The sequence below is a fragment of the Anarhichas minor genome, unplaced genomic scaffold (assembly GCF_050575085.1).
Source record: "Anarhichas minor isolate MPS153535 unplaced genomic scaffold, ASM5057508v1 ptg000022l, whole genome shotgun sequence".
NCBI classification, from domain to species: domain Eukaryota; kingdom Metazoa; phylum Chordata; class Actinopteri; order Perciformes; family Anarhichadidae; genus Anarhichas; species Anarhichas minor.
The window spans coordinates 3,909,691-3,921,943 of record NW_027466468.1 but is presented as its reverse complement, the minus strand read 5'-3'; positions in this window follow the sequence as shown (position 1 = coordinate 3,921,943).

The following is a 12,253-nucleotide window of genomic DNA, read 5'->3' as shown; positions in this document are numbered from 1 at the left end:
AAATTCATTTCCCAAGCTGCCTAGCGCAAGGTCAACTTCTTGGGTTTCTTTTCAGTGTGCCGTTAGCGACCTTCAACTTTGGATGCATAACGTCAACTATTTAGTTAAATACAATTGTCAGATTCACTCAACGACACAAAAGAAGGCCAAACCTGTAATGCCCGTAGTCTGGCTCCAATGTTTACTATACATCAATTAGTGGTTAGATAATTTAACCCCAAACGTTTGTGCATTAACACCATCCTATGGAAGCCCATTTCCGACACTGTGAGGAAAAAATAAACATCCTGCAAGTCATTATAATAAGATACTATCTCAAAATTTCGACTTAGCATCTCATAATAATGAGATACTATCTCATAACTTTGACTTAGTATCTGATATCTCTACTATAAAAATCGTATTCAAATTCATAAATAAATAAACAAATAATTGAAGTAATGTTTGTTGGTTGTTTATTGTTACATTTTGAGTTGCCCTACATGCTTCATATACAAGCTTTGTTTGATGTATAAATCAGGGGACAAACCCTGATGAGTTTTCATTTTCACCCTGAAAACTTTGCAATTTTATTATACATATCGCCATTAATATCATACTGTAATTTTCATTATGATCTTTCTTTGAAATACAGGACCAACCTGTAAAAGGTCAAAAGACTGTTATATCCCACTGCCATTTCATTGACCAAACTTACACCCAGTTAAAAAAATCTAAGTTGGCCAATCTATTTTTAAACATATTATATTTGTTTGTTTTTGCTATCCAATGAAATTAAATGAACAACACTTGAGCATTTATTTCAACGACATTTTACGGGTTTAAAACACATCAGCAATATACGGTTTTATGGCAAAGAAATGCTCTGAATATTAAAACACAGGTAAGAGAAAATATAATATAACATAAAAGAAAATAGTCAATATCATGACTTGAACCTTTGTGTCCGGCCACTGCAACGGGGTATGCGGGGCTCAGAATGTCTTGCAGCCAGCTGAGGAAATGAAAATAGTAGGGCTGGGCAAGTCAACGTGTTAATATAGCGTTAACGCATTCATTCATTAACGCCGACAATTATTTTATCGCGCGTTAACGGAGTTTTTTAAAATGTATTATTAAGCGGGCATTTTTAACACAAGAACCGGGCAGCGAGCAGTGAACAGCTGTGTTTGTGTGGCATCTCTCCCTTCTCTTCCTGCTGCCGCTCCCCCCCCCCTTCACTCCGTCACCGTAGGTCCCTCCTGTCTCATGGTGCGTTCACACCAAACGCAGCGCGAATTATTCGCCCGAGATTACATACAAAGTCTATGCACAGACGCAATGAGACTGGAGTGACGCGAATTCGCGTCAAACGCTAAATCGCCCCAAACGTGTGAGTTCAAATTTTTCAACTTCGGCGAAAAAATGGCGTGATGCTGTGGCACGATAGCCTATCAGCGTTGAGCTGTTTCCCCTGTCTTCACTGACTTCCTGCCGTTGTTGAATCAGGACATAAATACTGTGGCCGTCTGTGTTCACCCAGAGCTCTACGATACCTCATATCAATGAGACCGGACCAAACTATGTGTATAAATGTGTGTGTGTAAACCATATGGTACAAACAATGAATAGAAGCTGCCGTATTTACGTCTACATGACGTTATTCTGAGTGTTGGTGGAGCTGCTACAATGTTAGCATAGGCTAGCACCGATCGATCTGAGCTCCATTGAGAAGACAAGTAGCCCACAAATCGGCATCATTAAGTAGTTATTTCGGAGTCCCTTTTTGTCGGTTTATTGCCGTTAAATCACAGCCAAATCAGTTTATTTTGTGTTCATACAGCTGTAGTAAACAGCGACGTGTGGCTTGTTAGACACAGTCAATACAGCTCGATAAAATCCACGGAACTCCTCTGAACAATATTATGAACCAGACATGACGGCGTTTAGTTTCCCGGGATATCTGTGACTTCCACAACACGTACTAAGCAGAAATAGAGGTTATTTTTTTCCATGGTTGATGGCGGACAGTTGAACAGCTTTCAGGGCGATAAGCCCCGCCCCCTCTCCGGCGCGTCCAGCGCGATTCACGCGAATGAACACAAATAGTCCCCGGCGAGACCGGCGGTGTGAATGACGCGAATACATTCGCGCCGCGTTTGGTGTGAACACGGCATTACACACACACCTACACAGGCGCGCGTGATCGTCTCGTTACAGGATCAAACGTGACAATATCAAAATACATATTGTCGTGTTTTTAACTGAACATATAAGCAGATTCGAACTTTTGGCAGAGCACAACCTGGCAATGTCTGATGATGTGTATGAAATGGAAAAAAATGGGATTGTTTTTTTCTAATAGGATTAAAACCTCTTAATCTCGACGCCCCCAAATTTGGGGGCTCTCGGGCTCAGAACCCCTCAAACTCACATGCGGAAAATAGCATGATTGTTAGCCAGTAGTGTGGACACGGCCACTTTTTTTTTTCGATGAACCAGCAACGTCTGGACAACAACATCATATAAGTCACTTATTATAAACTCCAAAGACAACTATAGGCTACTCATATAAGCAAAAGTATATCGTGGCATAAAAGCACCAAATCCGGGCCAGAAATCGGCGCTATGAGTACAGTAAATCAATGTTTGTACCCTCATGCTAACAGCTACCCAGTCATACAAAGCATGTAATAGCATTAGCACACGTGGCGGAACACGTAACTAACTTCTGTTTTACGATCCGTAGAAGCACTAAACCGTTGTGTGTGATCAAACGTACCTTCATGCTGAACTTCGCCGAAAAAAATCGTGGTTATGCGCCCAACTTTCTCAAAATATGGATAATAACGTCGCGGAATTTCCGTTCCAAAGCTGTAGTCATTGCTGCCAACTGCATACTGTTGACTTCCGACTTGTTTCCAGAATAAGAGCGGTCAAGGGGGCTTGGGCGAGTGGTCAGACTGCCTGCGACCGGAAATTTCCGCCGGGGTACACGCCTCACTTCTGGCAACTTTATTCTATGAAATCTTTTGACGATCACCACCAAATTTGGCATGAGTCTTCCTAAGCCTGTGACGCGTCTAAGGAGGGGTTGTTTTTGGAAATCGACCGAGGATAGGCTGAGATCCAGCCACACACACACACATGAAATGAGAAAATCCTACAGATGACAGCCAAAACTGGCTCTGATGATGTTATGAATATGAATATGATTCCTATTATCTGTATTTGGATGTATTGAATCATATGAGTGATAAAGAAAGTGAAATATATAGTTATATAGTGTATAAAAGTACAATGTAAGAGCTGCAACAGCTGGTTCGAAAATGATGGCCTCGCCTGACTAAAACCTCTTATTCTTAACTTTATTCCACTTTATTCCACTTTAACCTTTTTTTAATAACTACTGATCAGTTATGCTATGACTTGGGAAAGATTCAGGGAGCTAGCTGCATTATTTCAATAACCTTTTATCACTGAAAGTGCATTTTTCCCAGGCGAGGCTGAATATTTTCACTTTCAGCTGTGTTATGTCTTATTTTCTATATTAACCAGCAACATATTCACAATATGACCTATGTAAACTATGTCACAGGTGTTGTGATCTGATTATATCAACAAAAATTATTAAAATCGACCTTGTAGTTACAGAGCTATGGTCAGTTTTGTAGGGCTATGCTTTTTCGCTCAGAGACCTCAAAAACGGCTCCGAGCTTAAAAGGTTTTAAGCAGGGAAATTGGAGCTACAGATCTCTTTTTTGTGACTGTGCAGCTTGATCATCAGCGCACAAATTCACAAGCTTAACTACCTCAAGGTATAAAGAGTTACAACTGTAATGGAATGTGTAATGTTGCTATGGTGTCAATATACCTATCAAAAGATCATTTTCACTGTTTCTATTTTTGCTACATTTTCAATGTCTATCTGTAGAATATATCACAGAAGTGAAATGAAAAAAATATATAATTCATTTATTTAACTTAACACTTCCTGTCTCGATTTTAAATTAAATGCCCCCTAGCATTTCTGTGGATGGAATCCCTTCAATTGTTAATGCTTTTATTGATGGTCATTATCAAAGACAAAGACAAAGACGTTGTCTGTGTGAACAGCACATGCGTGTGCGAGCCGCAGCAGTTCAGCGAGGTAGCCAACGCACAGGTAGAGGTATAGGCAGTGTGGCCCTGGCGTAATACTGTAGCGTCTATCAGCACCATGGACAGCACTACAGACAGTGCAGGGCATGCGGACGTGCACGCTGTTTCATTCATTGTTTTTTCGGAATTCCACAGAGATGTTAAAGCGACGGATCGCCTTCCGCATGCCCTGTATGTAAATTTAACAGATTAAGGTAGACACAGTTTATACATTTCATCAAATCAAATTCAAAAATATTAATTTTTTTTGTTGGGTTTGCATCTCCTACCTGTGTGTCATTTGGGGTTTGTATGTGTTCAGGGTATCTACATAGGTGTGTGTGCTCACTCACGAGGATTCTAATTATTTCCAAATGACAGAGATGGGGAGCCAAGCAGACACACAAACACACCAGCAGCTGATGATTTTGTTACTTTTGATATATTTAACCAGATCAAAAGTGAAGACCTGAGAACCAGTGCTGCCTCCTGCTTCTTAATTGAAAATGCCAAGACCACAAAATGAACATCATAGGCATAACCCAGGCAGCTACATATATATGCATCTGTAAAAGTATGCACCATATAGTAACAGTACTACATTTTTAAAAACTTGACAATAAAAGAATATGACTACACAGTACTGGCTACATAAAGATGCATCTGTAAAAGTTGGCACCATATACACTGTAACGGTACAGAAATACATTTTTCAAAACTTTGACAGTAAAATAACAAGATTTAACAGTACCAGCCAAAGATATTTTTGTAAAGATTCTTACACATATTTCTATCTTCCCTTCATGCCTTTATCTGTCAATAAAACATATTATTCGGCTGTGTACTGTAGTGTATATTCTAATGAGACAATGATGAGGATGCTGCTGTAGGTGTGTAACTGGATATTTCTGACGATTTAGCCAATAGATTCCTACACAGAATTGTTGTTTTGAGAGGGACCAACCCTGAGAGTTGAACAGATAAGTGATTTTTGCCATAGTGCTCTTTTCATCACACATTACTTACATTCTCCCAGAGCAAGAGAACACTGAGCAATTGTAGAATTGCCAATTATTTTACTTTTGATATTAGATGTTTACACCACTTACTGTTGGCATGTATTTGTTGAAGAAATCTGTCAGTCTGCCATAGATGTCCTTCACAATAGGATTAAGCCTTAAACTCAAGGGACATTAACTAATGCCAGCCAAAATGTTACTTTTGTAGTATTAACTTTACATACCAATTGCCAGTGGTGTATAAAGTACCCAAAAGCCATACTTGAGTAAAAGTAAAGATACCTTACTGGAAAATGACTGTAAAAGTGAAAGTCACCTATTAGAATACTACTTGAGTAAAAGTCTTAAAGTATATAAATCTATAGCTTGTGTTAAATTTTTAAATGATCTTGTTTACAGCCATGTCAACCAGAATGCAGTAATGAGCTAGTTGGACCACCTCAGAAATGTGTGACGTGTGGAGAGGAGTTCCCTTGAGAGGAGTGCGTGAGGTATCGCTCTACAGAACTAAAACGTCACATTTGTCAAGCACTCAAGTAGTCGTACATCAGACATTAAGCATTAGGCTCTGGGAGTCTGCCAAAAGATGTAAAGCATTTTGAATGTGGATGTAAGATAAACAATTATAGCTCTAACTGTAAAAATGCAGGGCAAACATTATGACAAGACAGTACATCTGATGTGTCATAATTATGGGCCCTAATATTAGTTATTTTGATACCAACAATCTCTCTGTAAAGCCAAATTGTTCTGTCTTCAATAATGCATAAAAAATATGGAGGATCCTGTATGATCCTGAATATTGGTCTTGAGGGAAAGTTGAATTTGAATGGATTCATTCTATTCTATTTATATGAACATTCTTTTCTAGTTGCAGCGTTTTTGTGAATTTGTAATGTAATATAAAATATGCTGGCCCCAATAACAAAACGTGCTTCTCTTTACCCAAGACCATCACAGAACAGTGGTGAGGTAGAAATTGTGGTGACCACAGAAAGGGCCTCCCGAAGTGAAGGTAGATTTGTGAGCATGTTGACAAGACTACAAGTGAGACAACAAGGGCCAGCAACACAAACTACTGCGTGCCACCTCTCAGGGACATGTATGCTGCTCCTGAGATAGTTGACCTAGATCCCACTGAGGAGGGAGGCTTCCCAGGTGTGTTACATCATTTAATCATTTATTGCAATAAATTGTTGCTCTCTACATATCAATTCATCCAGTATTCATTTAAACAATTTAAAAACTTTTTTTAGATTGGAAAATTCTTTCAAATCCCAGTGAGGCAGCAAAGGGATTCAAAGAAGACATTTTAAGCCAGCATGCAACTGGAAAATCATTCTATCTTACCATGGATCATGAGGACAGTGCAGAGGACAGTCCTTTCTTTTTATAAGAGGGCTAATGCTGAGTGGGCTTGTCCCTTGACATGCACACGCAAGGGTAAATTGGTTACACACACAAAGATAAAAAATGATCATATATTCATTTAACTGATGTCTGTACTGTGTATTTTGCTTTTTCAGGAGATCCAGCAATTGGTGATGATGTGACTCGCCATTTCTTTGCAAGCATCATGTCCAAACTTCATTTGGAGATGAATTTTGGTAAGTGAATATTCACTTTGGCTGATGGCTGGTTGTCAGCTATCGGGCTCTGTGTTTGGTTTGCATCAGTTCCAGGCTGACAACAGATCTGTCTCTACTTACCCAGAGAATACCTAAAACCTTAAAAAAAAAGTATTCAGTGGCTGATTGATATTTCCTTACTAATTCTGTATGAAAGTTTGAATGTCTATGTCCTTTACATCCTGCACTATCGATGTTCTTTCCCTTTTCTCTTTTAATTGAAGTACCAGGTGGAACTCTTCTTTTTGAGGGAGAACAAGATCATCTGATTCCCTCCACTTGGCATTACCTTTTGGAGAGTGACTTCTTTGTTGTTGCTGGCCGAATGATTGGTCATTCATTCCTCCATAATGGGCCATGCCTTGGAGGACTCAGCATGTGATCTTTGGTGGATCCCCAGAAGAAGCCATAATAGATATTAAGGACTGTGCTGACCTTGACATCCGTGAGACAAAGTGGTAAAATACATTTTTCCAGTAAGATTTTAATGATACAAATTTGGGGCAAGGACAATAAAAGGAATACCTGATGTCAGAAAGTTTTCTCAGATATTTATAATACCACAATCACATAATTTACTAATTTAAACCAGCAGGGGGTCCAGAAGCAATATTAAAACCATAAACGTAAGTCCATTTCTTTAAAACATGTAATTATAGTGACGGATGTCATCGTGTAAAATGTGTTTTTAGAGCAAACACAGTTTGAACTGGTTCCCAACATGCTGTTCAAAAGTGATAAAAAATTACATTATTTGGCGTGTGGTTTGAGACCAGTGGGTGTCGTCAACCGCGTGATTATTGACAAGTTGTCCTCTCCCTATTTGTTGTATCAAATCTGAATATTATGCAAGTCTTGAGAAATCAGGAATTCTAATCTATTCTAATTCTAATTGTCATTATTAGCTGGAGGGTACAGCAGATCTGTTGGCACTGTCATGGGATTTGCCTGCAGTCACATCTGAGAACAGAAGATGGCTGCTAGACAAACTGCTCCTCCATGCTGCGAGTATTCTGATCTGTACTGAACAGATCATATAAACCAGACCGACTAATGAGAGTTGAAGTTCTGACATTTTGTCTTTCACATTTTGTCTTTTTTTTTGTGACATACACAGATGGATGTTGATGAGTTTATTAAGTAATGCTAATTAGACTACTAGTTAAAGATTAGTAAGGCTGCTTTGCTTTTCTGTTGCGATGCAAATGTTTTGCAGGTCCTTGGAAGAAGCTCAAGACAAGTGAAACAGTTCTGAAGGGGTTAAAAGAGACACTGATCTGGCCTTTGCTAACTGAGAGGAAAGACACAATTCCGCTCCTCTTTACAAGAGCATCTGATGTACAGTGCACACCACAGGTAAGTGAGCCCATGATGCTGAGTCAGAAACACTCTGAACTCACACAAATGACTTTCTCAGAAATGACATGTGTTTTCTACCCTCTGGCAGCCATTGGTTTAACTTCATTACAATAAACATTAATCTGGTGAGATTTGAAACGTGTTGCATTGAAATGATCACAGTCAGCATCTCTTTTTTTAAGTTAAACCTACATCACATCACTGCATGAGCAAGTACTGCTCAAACATGGTTGTCCTGAAGTCCTTGCAAGTTGAGTTTCATAGAAATGAACTGACACTAATTGCTGCCTAAAAGGAAGGAAACCAATTTAAAAAAATGTGTTGCCATGCAAAAACCTCCAGTATGGTTCTTTAAAATAACAACTATGTCCTGATCGAATTACAATTTGGATTATTAGACTTGAAAATCTCTCATTTTCTATTCTTCTGTTTATTGTGCTTTCTGTTCTCTTGTTTGTTTGGAAACACAAGTGTTAACTGATTGTATAAAATGAATCGCTCAGCTGGTCTTGGAGAAGATAAAGTGGCCAACAGAGGATGAGGATGAAGACGGTGATGTCTCTTTGGAGGATATATGTCGGATCACAGGATTCCTTCTCACACTTATTGAGAACGGTAAATGAATAGAAACTTTTAATAGTTCCTCACAGGTTATTTATCTGAGTCTGTTGTGCTTCCTCTACTTTTCTTTTTAACTATGAATTATCAGCAACACTAACAACCCAAAACACAAATTCAGTAAAATAATCATTTAAAAATCGCATTCATGATTGATGCAACAAAATCCTTCTCGGCAATTAAAGAAAATACCTAGTTGTTAATTTAATACCATTCTAATTCATTGTATATACTGTGCATTTTTATTCTATTTTATCTTATTTTTTATTATTCTATTTCTTCAAATTCAATATCTGCTCTGTTATTTTATTGTACTGTATATATTGTGCATTTCCATACGTAATATTTTACTCTGTAAATTGCTGCTGCTACAAACTAATTTCCCCCTGGGGATGAATAAAGTTTATATCTATCTATCTAAACATTGACTCTTCTTTTTTGGAAGCGTCTCCAAGCATCCTTGGGAAACTGGTGCAGTTGTGGAAAGGCTGGAATGTGCTTCCCAGACACCAGCTGGATATTAACGTGGTGGAGAGCAACTTCCCCAGTTCTTCCACCTGCTGAAACTTCCAGGACATTACAAAGACGACTGTAACTTTGAAAGAGACATTCTTGCTGCTATTTGTAGCACTGACACTGGGTTTGGATTGGTCTAAGGAGACTGTACATCAATATATCACTCTGTATGTACACTTTAGTAATGGTGTAGCATCTGTTGTCTTGCTTGGCCAGCCAAAACATTGAATTACAGTATAAAAGCAGTTGAATGAGTGATGTAAACTAGTACCTAGTTCTGTTTGATATACATGCTTTAAAACAAGTTCTCTTGATAACTATAGGACAGCGTCTCGTACAAGGCTCTGTTACAAAACCATAATGGTTTTACAAAAAGTTCATTAATTGTAACAGATGTAAATTGAGTAAAGCAAAAAGTGTTTCTTTGCAAGCATATTGTACAATGCAACAAGTGTTTACATTGACATCTGCTATAAAAAACAATATATATACTGTCAGTGCTGTCATTACCATTCTTTTTACTTTTGTGTTAATCTTTTTAGTCATGTGAAACAAAGAGGAGTTTAGTAAATAAGAATGCGATTCAACACTGGTTTCAGAACTATGCTTAATTAGCATTTATGTCACTTTCACCTGCATCAGAGAGCTTGTGACGCAGGCATTTACTGGAGCATTTCTGATATTAAGCTCACAGTTTGTACAAAGACATTCAACACATTGGACAGGGGGCCATCGGGGTCTGGTAGACTTTCAACTTCCTGGTCAGTTAGTGAGCATTGCAGCTGAACTTCAGGGACCACAACACCAGGCCGACGATGACCACACGGTCCAGTCCAGTCAACTCCAAACTCCATGTCAACCTCCAGTTAAAATAGTTGAGGTTAAAGGGACTGTTCAGCCAAGGGTAATGTTTAGGTTATTATGGTCAACATGTCTATTCAGTCATTTTCAGTCAGTTCCTTTTTTAGAACCTTGTTTGAAATATCACTTGTTTTATCATTTCCTTGGATTCTGGATGAAGATGCCATGAACAGCTATGGCATCAGAAAGAGAGCCAATGAATTACTATAGGGAGCAGAGAGCTACGATGTATAACCATCTCTCTTAAACACTGCTCCTTGTTTGATCACAACATTTTAGCAACACCTTATTGAAGTTTTGAAAGTGCCCATGATATGCAGAACAACAATAATCCACATGTACAGGCCTCTATTAGTTACATTATGCTTCTGATACATGCACTTTGGAACGAACCTTCCCTACATTATTTATAATATAAAAACTTTGTGTAATGTTAGAGACAGTGGGATTCATGTTGACATTGTCCCATATAGGAAAGTAAGGTCATAGTAAAAATATTCAAACCTGCATTGGGTCCTGCTGTGCCTCATGTTCATGGAGAGTCCACAGTTGCAGCGGGGACTTGTTTCCTTCAGTGTGTAGTCTGTGGCAGTTCCAGCCATGCTGGACAAACTGAAGGTGCTTCTGTATGTGGGGTACAAAGCACCGGTGCAGAGCAGAGAGATGCATTTCGTTGTTGGGATTGAGAAGGCCTTCTCTCTCTCAAGGTTGGTAAAGATGGTGTAGAAGAGAGCAAGTACGCCGCCATAAACATCTCTCCAGAGCCTCTCTATTCTGATGGGGAACAAAATATTTAGTCTGCCTACAATGACAGTTTATTACAAATATTTGTGTTCATCTCTTAAAAGGATAAGTTGACTGCCTGACATTTTAAATGAACTTTAGCAAAGCTCTTCAGACTTCACAATAGAAATAGAAGGTTAGTCTAGGGTTAGCACTGTTGGAATATCAGCTGAACTAATCACAGTTTAAAGCTCTTCAATCCATATTTACAGTTCAATAATCAAACTAATTCAACATCAAGTTCAACAGGATTCTTCTGTCATGTGACACTGTGGGACATCCACTAAATGGAAGTCTGAATCATTTCATTCTTTTTTTGGGGACAAAACTATTTCAAATGTAAAACATTTGGTGTCCTAATTATACTTTTATAATTATACGTTAAAATAGTTCTTGTTGAAGGAAAGCAGAGACAGAAAACAGCTGATTACTAACTTTTCAAAGGCAGTGTAATAACATACAATTGAAGAGAGTTTATACTGCCATCTTTCACAAAGGGTTACTTTGATAAATGTTTGAATGGATGATTATGTTACCTTTAATTATGGACGCTCCTGCCAGCAATGAGTGAATTCCTGTTCAGTCCTCTGTTCGCCACCATGTAGCGTGCAACGTCAACATTTTCCCCGCCTTTATCTGACCTCACACGAGATGGCACACCGTAGACACCGACAGCTTCCAGAAAGCTTCTTAGGACTGTTGCTGCTCGATTGTTGGTGGCGGCACTCGAGTACACGATTAAATGACTAAAGCCGTCAATACCACCATGCACGACAATAAGCCATCTGAAAAAGATAGGTATGAGCACAGATTAATATCAGTACCACTGAAAGTCACTGCTTAGCTGTAAACAAATCCAATAGAGAAAGTGTCACTTTCAAAATAGTTTCTAACTGACCTGTGCATACACACCACTTAAAAAAGCCACCCCTAAAAGTTCAAAGAACCAACCAGCTTTACTCTTACTGTCGATACTGGCACAAGCCAGGTAAAACTGATGTTCATGTACAAGAACTTTGATGGCTTTGCTCCATCCATCGTGGATAAATCAAAGGCTGGCGTGCAGTGATGCTGATGGGTTAATTACAATCGCAGATGGGCCTATCTTTGTAACTGTTCTGGATATACAGTATACTGGGTAGTAAGTATCTTGAAGTAGTAAAATCTACAGTGAAGTGAATGTTTGAGCAATGCTTGAGATGGTTTATGTTTTTTTGATACCTTATTAGTTTATGATTGCCGTCAATGTGCCATAAACTGTTTGGTTCTGGTACAGAGTACTTCCTGTGCCTTCTTGGGTTCAGCTGAAGGGTGCGCATCAAAACCCCACCAGGATCCACACGCCGCATG